The following is a 15,209-nucleotide window of genomic DNA, read 5'->3' on the forward strand; positions in this document are numbered from 1 at the left end:
AAAATGTTTAGCCATTAAGATAATGACATTAAAAGCTTGAGAGATAGCAAAGCTAAATATGAATGTTACATGAAGTTTTTTCCGCGCAAGTACTTCTATTCCACTAAACAATTTTTATTTACTGACTTGTATCACGAAATTACCATGTATAGCGGGAAGTGCAGCGTTTTAATATTGGATTTCGAAACCAGGGCCTCTATCAATGAGCTAAGTTAACTTTGTTGAGCAAACCGCTCCTGCGATGAAATACTCCTTGTCAGAACAGGAGTTGAAACTCAATACAGACCTGCTAACAGCTGATCTAAGGAGGAGAAATATATTTGCAATTTTGTACCTTCAGACGAAATATGTGAATGCGTAATTTGCTTCATTGTGTTACACTGGTTGCTTCAAAAATGGTGTTGTTGGACGTTTAGTTTCGAAGATCTGACGACATGAATGTCATATAACATTTGCATACTCATTGCTAAACCAGAGGTGAGATGGGTGAGTTACAATTAGCTCACATACAATCAAACAATGACTCAGTTCGACTGACGATGTGTAACTACAGGAAGCACGTGAAATAAACGGGGTTAAAAAAATCTTTTTAAATCAAATTCATAAACTCGATGAGAGGGGACAACGCATGGAAGAGAAACAAAATCACGAAGTAGGTAGTGTATTGGTGATGTCACTGAAAATTTGCTAATTTTACATAGGGCACAAAAAAGTAAAGTTTTTGAAGATTTTGAAAATTTGCATCATAAAGAGAAAGGAAGCTCGCAAGCCCCTGAATTTTTATTTATCAGCTCTGCAGAATATACTGAATGTCTTAATCCTTACATCATTTTGATTATCAAAGATTTATATTATACACGGCTATCAATTAAATTTTGTGTGAAAGTGAATGTGTAATAAAATATCCTGTATCTGTATGGTCTCATAAACATATTTGGAGATTGTGCATAGGACTTCGTTTTGGTATTTTTTTATTCCCTTCAGTCACAAATTTCTAACGGTAAGTCAGGCTTGTCTGCATCTTCATTCAAGGTGTGTAAACAGTACGCAAGATATAAACTACACACTTAACAGTTGCAGTAGTTATCCACAAATGTAACGAAATATGGCGCAAAACAAAAACGCAAAATTGGTTTGAAACATGCAAATCGGTTATGTCCATTGTGTGCAGAAGCTGAGTCTCATAAAGCACGTATTGTCTAACTCCCAGCAGAGGTACTGGTGCCTATAACTGACACCTATGGTTTCCGCTACAGCAGCATATTGGCACAATCTCGGAAACCAAAGTCAGCTCTTGGAGATCCAATTTCTTGGCTTTTCAGGTCGATTATGCACATAGAACGCACAGAACGAAACGCGTATTCAGCGATGTGTCACAGACACGTTTGTTGTTATCATTTTTTAAATCTTTTTCCTGTACTACAATATCTACTTGCTGGATTTTTAATTCGCAGGTGAACGAATAAATAGTAAATCACATTACGTTCTGTTTACTACGGATGTTTGTAATAACAACAAAAACGAAACGTTATAAAATATCAGCGGTACCACATAACTGAAGCGGTCTCCAGTTAACAACGCGTAAATTCTTTAAAACCGGATCGTTAACCTCCGTATTTACCTAATATTCCAAACCTCGATTACAGGTTTGTGAACATACCACATGTCACACACATGTTCTACATCGAAACTACATAATAACCAGTACTAGAAACATAACGCAGATCCTTATCTGTCCTGAATATGAAAGCAGAAGGAGACGTGTCTTAATGTAAGATTTTCAGAACTACCATTAATTTCAGTCACACTTCCTTGTGTTCTTCTACCTGTGAGGGAACAGTGACTTCTTAACACGATTAATCATAGCCATTTTACTAGACGAAATACTGACGTTTCTTTTCTTAAACTTCATGCTTGAAATCTTACAGGGGGCGCAGTCTTTGTAACTGGTCAAAAGAAGAAAGTGGTGATTCACTTAAGCGGATTCCAGTTGAGAGACCTGTTTATGCAAGAGACGTCTTCAGTAAACCTGTCGGCGCCGTAGTTGTCACACTTTCTAGACGCGCGTTGCCAAACTCTTTGTTTACCTGCCAGAAGGCCAGAGCTCCTTAACATTCACGAAGCTGATTACGATCGCTAGAATTCGCCTCGAGGAGGAGGCAGTGCCGCTCGACGTTGTACCTGTGGGGTACGTAAGTGGAAGTCGTACCTGATAGCACTACAGAGAGTTCGTGACCCGAAGCGACCTCCACCTCAGACGTGTTTGTGCCTCTGCATCATGGCTTTTAGCATGAAAGACTTGATTATCAGTTTGTACTACACAGGAGGTTTGTTCAGTATTTTAAAAAAAGATAAATGCATCGGCAAAGATGAAAGCATGAGAGTGGAGAAAACATTGTGGGCAAATTAGCACATCAAGAGTTTGCTTCATTTGCTGAAATTTTTTGACAAATCAGATGCACTACTATGCGTGGTCAGCAAATCATAGACCTTTAGGATAGATCTGACGTTACCATGGAACCCATAAAAGTCAAATTACCAGACAAGTTTTTCATTAAAATTGTCTTAAGTAAAGGGTGAATGCCATACTTAGAAATCTAGTTACGTGAGTTGGTAAATATGATTACCTCTATTCCAAATCTGTGAGCTTCCGACGAGGCTGAAAGGACTTAATTTCATGCCCATTTTCGGAGAAATAAAACACCAATCAAACCTAAGGAAAATTCTCCGAAGGGAGGAGAGAACCTGTAAGATCCACATCACTACAATACTGATGACATACAGTTAAAAAGTCACACGAACTTGTTGAAGGCGAGCGGCTTTTAACTTCAGTTTCTTTTTTTTTGTTATCCACGCCAAGCAACATTTAAATAATACATGAAGTGTATTTGCAGTTGCGAATATGTGCAACCATCATATTTATAATGAAATGAAGACAACAATAATTTGTGCCAGGCAAGGACACGAACCGGGACTTCAAGCTTATTAGCCTCACCATTAGGCTACCCGAGCACGTTTCACAGCCTTACCCACACTTCTGTATGTTGCCAGCATGTGTTTACAACCTGCACTCGTACATCCACTGTGTATATCCCTGTACAAAGGAAACGTTTTAATTGAAAGTTGCTTGCTCAGTGTCGGCAGATAAATACGGTATCGCACTGTTTGTGTTGTTCAGAAGTACGGTGCAACTGCGAATACGTTTCATGTACTTCATAACAGCTGTAGCCGCCACGAGGAACATTTCACAATACTTCTGAACAACAAAGGCACTGCAATATCGTATTTCAATTAAAATGTCTACCGTGTACGGGGACATATGTAATGGATGTACTAGTGGAGATTGTGCACACATGGTTCACGACATATGGAAGTTTGGAGTCTGGCCACGAAACGTGCTCTTATAGCCTACTGGTAAGGCGACCACTCCCGATAAGTGGGAAATCCGGGCTCGGGTTCCAGACGGGCACAAATCGTCGTCGTCGTCATTCCATTATACAGCTCACTGTTGTCCATATTCGCAACTGCGAACACGTTTAATGCATTTCTTAACGACTGTAGTCACTGCATCCCTGTTCCTTCGGACTTGTACGCATGTCCAGAGGAATACTGCATCGTACTTCTGAACAACATAGGCTCTGGAATATCGCAGTCACATTTAAATAACCTTATCTCGAGACATCAACGTTAGCTTTCTTGTATATACTTGTATAGCATCCGCTTAACTGTTCATTTCAATAATGAAAGCTAAAAAAAAATAATTGGAATGTGTGTGCTATTTTAGTTTTATTATCAACCCATCCGTGACACCTATTATATCAACATATCGTTTGTGATGCAATGAAGGAAGATTAGAATTGAACGTTCCGTCGATAATGAGGTCATTAGAGTGTACAGGCTCAGGCTGGTGGAGGTAGGATAAGCAAATTGATTGTGTCCGTTTCAAAGGAAATTTCCGGCATTTAGGGTAAGCACAGGAAACCTAAAACTGGATGCCCAAATCTTTGACGCAATACTGAGGTTTTCCTTCAATAGTGAGGCTTAAAACCTTATAGAGGGGCAATCTGTGTAACGGGCCGAAAAAAGAAAGTGGTGTCGCATTAACCGGATTCCAGCTGAGGGCTCGCCATTCTCCCCATCGCACATAGTGACCAGTTCAATTCTCTGTAAGAAAAGACGAAAAGAATATCGATTCTTAGTTTACCCAAAATACAGAAACTGAGATGAGAGTGTGGATATAAAAAAGTAGAAACAAGTAATTACAATTTTTAAAACGTGGTTATATCAATAGCATTTTTAACGAAATTTAGGCCCCTTCTAAAGATAAATTAATACTGAAGAAACCTAATAAAGTAAGGCTGTTAGAATAAATATACAACTCAATATTGAAGGAAATATTTGAAAACTAAGATTAATCATTCTGAAATCCTTAAAACATTCTCAGTGAAACTGAATATTTTTGTGCGTGTAGTTAAAAGAAAGTCATTGTTTGCGTCACAGATGCCTGATCAAATATCGATAAAAATTATTAGTGTACAGTGTAAATCAAAAATCAATATTCTAAGTATAAATAATGAGAGCATTTCAGGAATTTTGAATTATATGTATTTTTATCACTTAGTACTGAGTCCCCTTTAAGTAATGAAAATATTTGTTGGATCCATACAATTACGAGGGAAAGTCACAAAGCAAAGGGACTTTTGAGAAAATGAATATTTATTCTACTGATAGAAAACTGAAACATACATTATTTTTCTACGAAACCTCCCTGCACTTCAGCTCACTTGGTCCAGCGGTTCACAATTCATTTGATTCTTCTGGGGAAAAAAAGAAATGTTTTGCGTGCACCTGTAACCAATTTTGCACTGCACCAATGACTTCTGCATCGGCTGCAACTATTGTTACCTTGAGTGCTTCCTTCAATGGCCCAAACACATGGAAATCGCTTGCAGCCAGGTCTGGACTGTATGACGGATTTTCCAGCAATTCGAATCCGAATTGCTTTTTTGTTTCGACTGTCCGTTCGGTAGAATGTAGCCCAGCGCTATCTTGCGGCAGGATGACATCTTTTCGTAATTTTACGCGAAGTTTGGATCTGATTACAGGTTTCAGTTTAGTTTGCACCACATCACCACAGTTCTCACTGTTCGCAGTTTCGGCTCTTGGGATGAAATGAACAGCTACAGCACCTTCCATGTCCCAGAAGAGTGTTAGCATTATCTTACCAGCTGATGACTGATTTTTAAATTTCTTAACTTCTTGTGATGATGGGTGTTCCCAAATTGTGCTCGCAGACTTACTTTCCGGTTCGTGGTGATGTACACACATTTTTTCTGAGTAACGATTTGCTGTAAACATCCATTTCCCTCGTGATCATGACGGGTCACATGTTTACGAGAGACGTCCATCCCTCGCGAATCATGCAGCGCTGACAAGTCTGTCGCTGCCCACCTTGCACACACTTTGCGAAAATTTAGCTCCTCCTGTAAGATGGAATACGCTGAACCATGACTGATATGTGAAGTATTGGCGGTTTCGACTACTATCATTCTCTGTTTTCCATCACCATACCCTCAACTGCTTCCAAATTGTCCTCATTTGGTGATATCAATGGCCTGCCCGATCTTCCCTCGTCACCTAACCGACTCTCACCATACTGAGATTGCATTCGGCTAATAATTTCCGCAAACAAAAGTGAATCAATGCCTTCATTTCTCCTTGGTGCAGACCGACATGGGGCTGCCATGTTTCACGGTCTGCTACAATGCAGCGTTTAACGTGGGAATAAGATTGAGACGTTCTATAGAATTGTTGCAGACGACAGTACTTCAGCTCTGGATACTAACAGTCGACAAGCCCTACGGCGAGAATTTGCAAAAGTCTCGTTACATTTTGACTTCCCCTCGTATATGCTGATGAAAGAAACGAATAATTCCAATATAACTACACGTAGTACAAGAGGAAACAATTTTTAAGTGTGTATGTGTAATTTATTTATCTAATAATGAAATCATAAACCTCCACAGTAAATAAATTCCTCGTTTTCTCTCTCCAAGACACATCGAAGGGATTTTAAAGGGATTAAGTTTTTAATATTGACAGTTGTTGTAGTTTTTTAAGAGCAACGTTAATAATATAAAAGTGTAAGGTGATTTAGTGAAGTAATTAATGATTTGTATGATGTAAAGTAACCTGTAAGTTTTCTCCCAGAATACTGTTACATTGATGAAGTAGTCGTAAATGTGCAATATTTTTTGATGAAGTTCCTTTGGAGTGGCGATGTTTTAGTTTTCTTTGTGGCGAATGTGTCAGTAATTATTTAGCATTTTCAACAGTAGACTGTGCCGTGCAATAATTATGTGTTATACATTGACAATGTATTTGATTTATGAGTTTCATTCAAAAAGAAATTATGAATTCTCCAGACTGAAAATTAATAATTGAGATTTTTGGGATGATAAATTTTAGCTGTGCTGATAAATTACAAGAAACACTCAAACAGTTGATATTTTCAAAATGAGTAAGTTACCAGTGTAACAACTGCATTCTTAGATCATGTTTAGGAGAATCAGAGCGACTGACCTACGTTCTGTGTTTCATGAGAAACTGCTGAAGCAAATGATTCATTGGAAATTGTTCGATTCCCTTTGTAGATAATGACCATATTAGACTCAGCTCAGACTAAGTAGTAAATTTGTTTTAAATGAAGGAATGGAAACCAGAATGAAGTCGCATATGTAGATAAATATCTTGAGTGTATAGCACTAATTTTTAAGAAGCTGAAGTTGTGCTGCAACCAAGTAAGAAGTACTTTGTAGTCAAGTATCGATTGCCTTTTATTTTAATCTCCAATATCAGTCCACTGGTTCACAATTAATGATTATCAATGAACGGTTGGGCTACGTTGAGAATTACTTCAAATGGCTTTGCTTTTTAGATGACCTGAGGGGACACAGTGCTAGTATATGTAATGTTTGTTTTTCTGTAATGTTGTTGTGATCAGTAAAATTTTGTTAGTATTATGAAAAGCCTGACGATCCTCAAATACTTCAATAATATGTTAAGAAAGTACAGTGGTATTACAAACTGCATCGGGCGAAGTGTGGACTGAGAGCTGATGGGAGGCGTTCATCGAAGTACCCCGATCACGATCTTGTGCAGAACTGAATGCTGCTACCATCACTGTCCCTGTAGATGTTTATCTTGCCTATTTTCACTCAGTTACCTTGTAAGGTTTTATGTTTTGGAGCAGGTGTCTCCACTCACGAAAAGCATTCTTAACACACAGACCGTGATTTGCTGTGTCAGTTCGCGAATTTCGTGTAGGCCATAATTCAGGTGCCTGAGAATTCTAACTCTGCCATGCATGTACAGATAATCCAACATAGGATTTGTGGTTGAGAATATTGATTCATTCTGAAGAAACTGCAAAATTCATTCAGTGAGCACTAGACGGAAAACGATATGCCCGAGATCAACGCATGCTTCTGTGCACTGTTCAGCAGGTTTATTTTCAATAGGCTTCAGGCAAAACTGAAAAAAAAACTGAGTGATATACCGCAAGAATTCAATTAAAATTTGGAAGGTTTCCTTGTTGCACACACCTTCTATTTTGTTAATACTTGTATACTTTTTTTTTAAGCTTATAATTGGCAATCCGTAATCTATGCACTAACTCCTTCCATAAAGAAGTACCTTTGACTTGCTTGGTCCTATGGAACGATTTAAATAAACAAAGTCAGAGGAAAAAGTCATTAATTTAGCAACTCTTCCTCACACCATAATACGAGAGCTGACTATAAAACAGAACCCAGTGGAGGAGGAACCTTGTAGGAGCACGCGGTCCTCTGGGCCTGATCGCGTAAAGTAAAGTAAACGTAAGCAAGGTGGCTATAAAGCAACTGGAATTGCTGTCACCGAGCAAGGACGCATGCGCCATAGACGAGCGACCAATAGCTCTGAATCGTAAAGCCTTCTCAGTCGAATGAGGTATCTGTGGGGTCTTAAGCAATTTAGTATGACCATTATCTTAATTTGTATAAGAGCTGTTATTTTGTTTGCCGCAAAAGTAATAAGTTTAATAATAGAGCAAAGAACTGTCGTGAAGTTTCACATCAAACTTGAAAAATCCTACCGAAACCTAAACTTTACAGAAGAAGTGTATAGCGAAGACTTTTTTATCACGTAAGCGAGTTTTTGAGTGTTTCAAGCATTCTAAAGATGGCCGAGAAGACGTTGAAGATGACTCACGGCCGGGACGTCCTTCAACAATAAAAATAGATGAAAATATCGAAAACCTCGGTAATGTGATTCGATCTGAGCATCTGTTGGATAATCGATTGCTGAAAGTGCAGCATTGAGAGAGAACACTTAAGGAAATATTGAATAGTCAATTTAATATGAGAAAAGTGTGTCCAGAACTCTTATTGAAGATCCTCGCGATCGAACAAACAGAAGGTAGTCAAAGTGTTTGTAGTGACACTTTGGATACCACTGAAAATGAACCTAATTTCTCGGAAAGAGTGATATCGTGTGACGAATCTTTCTTTGTTTCTAACTTATGATCTGAATCGAAAGGCCCGATTTTACCGAGAGCGGAAGAAGCTCGAATGAGCAAATCAAGACTAAAAGCGATGTTTTTTTTAAATATTCATGGTTTGTTTCTTTTTATATTCATGGAAACGTGTATCTTCAATGGGTTGCAGAAGGTCAAATTATTAATCAACGTTACTAGCTTGATATTTAACAAGGAAATAAGCCAAACATCAGTGCAAATTGAGAAGCTATTTTATCTACGCTATAAGTTTCGGATATTGAATATGCTACCTTCAGGCCCCTTATGTGCTTCTCAAAAGTTGACGATGTTGACGTACAGCGGACATCTGCTTCTGGTTGTCGTGAATTCTCAAGTACCTCCTTCGAAGACTTTACTGCAACTCGTCAGTACATATACACAAAATGTTTTACAGCAATAGACACGTTATTTTGCAGCCACACCTTGAACGTACGCTACAGTGTCCCGTATGCTACAACGTTCTTAAGCCTTCGCCTTCAGGTACCAGTCTGTCGCTCTCTCTATCTTTCACATGCCGGGCAGTTATTTGCAGTTACGCAAGCGGCAGCGAGTCTGCTAGATGTTGGGGTGGCAGCAGCAGCAGCAGTAGGCCACCTCCCGTCCTTGGAGACTTTTACTTTCTGCTTACCTCTGGCTTGCCGGCGGCTGGATGTGCGCGGACCGGTCCTCCTTTGTAGGTCATAAGGGCGCGGCGGCGCCTAGGGCAGCGACTGGGCCCACAGACAACCTGGGAACACCACTCGTGACTCAGCCGCCAGGACCGTGTGTGTTTCTAAACAACCCACTCGAACTGTATCCAATATTTAGTAAGTTCCGTCTCTCGCTGTAAGGCCGCGTAACTATTAAGTCTGGGGCAACACAGTAACTTTCTACTACACAGAACTTCGGATGTCGTCAGATCCCTTACGTCTCATTCTTTATGTCTATTCGATTATATTCCCTGGCTAGATTTGGGTATTCTGTTACGTGGAATAAAAGTGAGAATCATTTGAGTTTTCAAACGTACTCGTGCATACCTTTTGGTAACTATTAATAGCAGTACTTTAGAGCATGGCCGTGCTAGAGCACTGGACTCCGCCTTAGAGATATCGAGTTAAATCTAGAGATACGGGCGGGGTGGTTTCCCCGTTCCAGTCCCTTCAAGACGGCCGCAGGTCCACTCAAACGAGTACCGGGTTTTTTTCCCTGGGGTAAAAGGTGGTCGTGGCGCTGGGCTCGCCCCCCGCCCCCTCCCAGTGCCTTGGGGAAGAAAGATTGTACCTTATTTGTAGACAGGCCAATAGCCCGGTCACTGGCCTGTACCACGTACTTTACAGTTTTACCTTTACATTGAAGTATGCAATCATTTGATATTGTAGTGATTACTGTGAGGCATTTTCGTCAGCGTTAGCCCCGACAGTGACAGCGATTTATAATTTTTGGAAACTATTCATCCACTGATTTTCGATCAGTCTACTTTAATTCTGTAGGCCCTTTGTGTCGCCCCAGTCGTCAGTTATCCTAAGGAACGGCTACGTTGAGTTGTGCGTCAGAGGGTACCAGTTAAGACTGTTTCTCCACTGGAGTCAGCGTATAAGTGAAACTTTAGCTAGACACCCTCTTTTCTACAGAAGACGTTAGGAAAAAAAGGGCCTTCTGCGTTTCGAATATACAGTATATAGATAAACTTGGGAAATTACATTAGATCCTCACATAGGCTGGTGAGGGTTCCAGACCAACGAATATTAATCCTTCATTTGAAAAGATTGGTCTTGATCACATAAATTGCACAATTTACAATTACTGTTTTCTTCCATGCCCATTTTCAGATCTCTTACAAACAGGAAAACAGTGGTGTGACGAAGGAAGTTCAGTTATCTGAAGCAAAATCTACGAAGAGGCCTGTCGTAAATTTTGCTTCACCTAACTAAACCTAGTTGGTTACACCACTGCTTTTCTATTTGCAGCAGATTTAAAGATGGCAGTGGACGAAACCGATAATTTACAAATAAAGTACCATAACATGACCACGGACTCATTTACAGACTTTATATCTTCAGTGAATGTTAATCCGTTCCTTGGATTCCAATCGGGCATGGCTTACTTTTTAGTCTCGCAAGCCAGCGCATTGGGCATTAAGCAGTATGAGGCTAAATGTACGTTATACCACTCATCAGGAGAAATTAAAGCATTCAAACGTCAAGGAAGGGAAAAGAGACAAAAAAGGAAAGGAAAGACGAAAAAGTACTGGAGTTACAGCTGAGACTTCCGCTAACAAAGTCTGCATAAGATTATGGTGCGTGGGCGCTCAGTGAGGTATAAAGACAAAAGATGAAATTTGTTGACTTTGGAACTAGGGAAATAGCTGATTCGCAGACGTAATTGGGCAACTCATTCTGGTCGAGTGCTTGTAGCACACGGGAACTTGCCCTCGTTCCTATATGAGTTTGGAGAAATTAATTCAGAATGTAACTCAAGTGTCATGTTCTTATAGGAATGTACTGTTCGAAGACTGCTGTCTAATTACTGAGCGGTAGATAAAGCAGACCAAGTCTGTAGTAACTGCCCAACTGCATTGCACATACCCAGGAGTATAAGAGTTTTGCGACAACGAAGTCATTACAGACGGAGTTTTAGGTTGGTGCAGGGTGAGGAAGTTAATCACCCGTGTCCGGTCCAAAGCTGCAATCCCGGCATTTCCCTTAAGTGACCTGGGGAAACGAAACGACAGAAAACAAATCAGGGTGGCCGCTCTGTGATCTGAACTGGCGTCCCCCTGAATGTGACACACAATGACGGTAGTTCTCCGCGGAAGAGGAAACTTGTTCATTGTGCCGGTTACGTACAACACACCGGAATTTAAGGCTGGTAGTCCCTTCTATTTGGAACCTCTTACAGAACCTCGCAATATTCGAAGATAAGTGAAACATTTTCCTCTTTTTCATTTAAAATGGGAACAGCAATGTTTCATGTTTTAGGAAAATATGATCAACATATACACCTCCTGGCACGTAAATACAAACTGACGGGCCAATCTTTCATCTTCAGAACGAAACCTAAAGGCTACAAGAATTTATTTTACTAGGTAATATGGAATTGCGACCTATTGGATCGAAGCAGTTTTGACAACAAAGTCACATGAAATCCAACACGTTACACGTGCAACTCTTTCAAGACTTTGGCGAATAGATAATGGGTTTCCGACGTTTCATTGAGAACTGATCGAATAAGCCCCTTTTTTACTGCGCTGGAGCTAAATATCATACCATAAGTTGTACTCAAGAAATTATTTATGAACTAAAACTGCAGAGAGATTACTGATAAGGAAAGTATAAATTCTTACTGATGGCAATGTTGTAAATCAACTCTTCTGTCGAAGTCAACTTTATTGTTCTATCATCTCCCGAGATGTATACAGGATCACAAGAACAGACTAACTACTGGGATGCAGGAGAGAGAATGAGAGAGAGAGAGAGAGAGAGAGAGAGAGAGAAAGGTGGGAGGTGGAGGGGGGGAAGGGTGGAGGGGGGGAGGAAGGGTGGATGGCAGAGTGAGAGAGACAAGGGGAGAAAAGAGGTAGTGGTAAAAACAATAAGTTTTATAATCAGTAATGGAGGCAGATAAGTAGTTTAAGTAGTTACTATGATACCGTAGCCTAATCGATACCTTCTCCTAAAGTTGTCTTACTATTCCTTTTCCCTTTACCACACTAATCCTTTACAACGAAGTGGAGAAATTCGTAGCAAGTACTACATTTTTCCTGTCCTACAAGTACTAAACTCAAAAAATAAATCTAAGTATGACATGTGTGGTACCGACTATGCGAAATACTTTTTGGCTTTGTTTTACAGCTTTATTATTAGGTTTCGATTTATAAGCCCATTTTCAACTATGTAAACTTCTTAACATTTAGTTTCTTGCCCAATCACCTATGACAAACTGAAATAATTGACGTTTACTAAAAACGGCTTAGATGTTTACAGATCTTTTTGGATAATGTGTAGCATGCCTTTCGAAGCTACATATTTGATTGGATGGTAAAAGTCTTTTTTTTTCTTTTTTACTACTACCTGATACCAAATCTTCTCTCTCAGTGAAAACCAAAGTTCTTCCTAATTATGCGACTCTGTTTTACTCAGTCTTATTCTCATAAAGGACTAAATGCAAGACGTCATTTGCTGACAATCCTAATAGTCTACTTGCTCTGTTGAGTTACTTATAATCGAAGCTCCAAGGTTATTCTTGTAACATATTTTCACTTGAAATTGCAGCCATCTCTTTTCTCGATAGGGTTCATTCCTATAGACATACCCACTCTATTTCTGAGACATGCGAAGCTCTCAGTTTTCGTTTACTATTGAGGAACATGAAATCCTCCAGCAGGGTAGATTATGCCTCCCGCAGTTCCTCAGCCCAGGCAAATGCTCAGACGGGTCCTTGAATAAGATCATCCTAGTATTCCGTCTGTTGTTACGTCACCGAGATGGAGCAATGGGTAAGACAATAGATCGTACCCGCGATAACTGGATTTCAGTTCTAGTTCCAGCCATCCAAGGCATAAAATCGGTTTTTTGTACTGAATTGTTAAGTTTTATTGCCTGTTATGCAAATTGGAATATTTTTTTTTTTGCTGTAAATAAATCTAAACAAGGTCTCTTTATTTGTAGTGGATATACACATATATATGGGAAAAGTGGTAAGCCATTTTATGTTCCGTTCGTACAGCTTAAAGTCTGTGTCCTACAGCTCGACGATGCTTTAGGGAAGAAAGAGGTTAGTCATAGAAATATTGACTGTTGTAACATACGTATGCAAGGAAAAATGTTGCATTTCCAGGGCCTACTGACACAGGTGTCTCATCGCATCATACTAACAGTAACAGTGGAAATATTTTGATTCTGAGTTAGTTAAGCCAAGTTTAAATTAACATACAGGAATCCTCAGTTTTAGTGTGTTTACTATTGATTTTGGAGCACTGTGTTTGTTGGTGCAGTGTTGTCATTAGTGAACCTTGGTGACCGACGATAGATGTTCCTTTTATATCGTTTTTCCTGCAAGATGCTGGAGGACGACAGGTCAGCTCTGACCGACGAAAACATTGAAATAAACACATCTGCAAATCGCGCTAAGAACGTAACGTGGACGGCTAAAAGATGCAAATGAAAGGCCCCGGGCGCAGTCACACGGACGAGGTAAGCTTGCAGCTGCGAACTGACGTGTTACAACAGTATACAGACACCAGAAAGGTCAAACCTAGCCAAAGACTAATACTTTAGCTTACCCAAAATCAAAGACCAGAAGTCTTCACTACCTCATAAGCAACGTATTACTGCTTTCAAAATATGAAATATGTTAAGTGACCTGTAATAAGCTAGAAAATTAAATGAATAAAACGTTTTTTTGTTCATATAATCTGGTATTATCCTCTTTTGCTCCTGAGTGGATTAATGTTACACTAGTTTATATTCAGTTTTATATTTGCTATAAATGTGTTCATATAACAACTAAAATATGTTTGTACTCCAATAATAATAATAATAAAGGAAGGTTTCAATAACACAATACTGGTGCATGATCATTGAGTTTCATTTTGTGAAATTGTTGTAAAATTTCTTAAATAATAAAAATTAGTTTTAAAACGATATTATGATCCATTATCGGTGCGAAATTAATTTAGTGAGTAATAGATAGGACTCATATTAGACTGTGAAATGAAATAAAAATAAGAATTCGTATAATTTTAAAATAAGACCTTCAGTTACCAAATAAATGTAAAAATAGATCTCATCACTATTACGGTAAGATATTACAATAATAACTTAGAGCGCCTCAGTCACCTGGAGCAAATTCACGAAATATTTCTACGAGTGTACATCACACAGTTTACTTCGAACTATTTAATGGCTAGGTGCTAAAATGATTCAGTCACTTACTTAGCCGTGAAGGTATCTGTACGCTTGGTAGTTACTTTTAATATACGCTGGTGACCTACCTCGGACCGGGGCACGCAGGTTTCAAAGCGTGGCGCCGCACAGCGGCAAGTTGGCTGGGTCCTCCGGTCGCAGGCCGCCTGCAGGAGGTTAGTTCGCACTGGCCGGCTGGCCACGCGCTTGTCGCGCCAGCAGCTGTCGACGAGACGCCAGAGACACCTGGCGGCTGAAGCAGCAACTTGCCGGGTGACCAGCGGCGTTAGGCTCGCGGGTTTTTCTGGCGTGCTTGCGTGTAGTTTTCCCCTGTTGTATCGGTTGTTGTCTGTCGTAATGCAGCTATTAAAGTAGCTCTACGAGGGACTGTAATTATGACATTTTCTGTCCCGCGGCAGCTACATAAAAAAAATTGACAACGCTTGAAGGTCCGTGCAAATTGAAATGACAGGGACGAAAGAGCGTAAGGCCTTCGTCATCCAAGCAGCTGTAGCTTCTTTCGGAACACTGCAATACCCTGCAGGTATTATGCAGGTATCAGTGGCAACGCGGATACAATTGTACATTGTGTATGACCATTACCATTTTTTCTTAGCAAATACCATACTATCTGAATTTTTTTCTTTCATATGGCGACTCTCCGCCTCTGAGAGCTAGACTTTTTAGTTCACGCCATTTAGGTGAGTTGCGTGCCGCTGATGATGAGGTGATGATGACGACATACAGACCCC

The 15,209-nt window shown here is 39.8% G+C and overlaps 1 protein-coding gene across 5 annotated transcripts in view; it reads right to left on the reverse strand.

Annotated features, from left to right (window-relative positions):
* Window positions 1–14,666, reverse strand: part of LOC126251578 (uncharacterized) — a 111,087-nt gene extending 96,421 nt beyond the window's left edge. For 2 of the 5 annotated variants that reach the window (XM_049952108.1, XM_049952107.1), the window contains exons 1-2: window positions 14,547–14,639; window positions 9,204–9,302 (exon numbers count right to left, since the gene is read on the reverse strand). The gene's annotated coding sequence lies outside the window, so the exon portion shown is untranslated. Of the gene's footprint in view, window positions 1–9,203; window positions 9,303–14,546 lie in introns of all 5 variants that reach the window. The other 3 variants (XR_007545759.1, XM_049952109.1, XM_049952106.1) reach the window with 2 other exon arrangements.
* Window positions 14,667–15,209: the final 543 nt, after the last annotated feature.

Source organism: Schistocerca nitens, chromosome 4, assembly GCF_023898315.1.
Source record: "Schistocerca nitens isolate TAMUIC-IGC-003100 chromosome 4, iqSchNite1.1, whole genome shotgun sequence".
NCBI lineage: Eukaryota > Metazoa > Arthropoda > Insecta > Orthoptera > Acrididae > Schistocerca > Schistocerca nitens.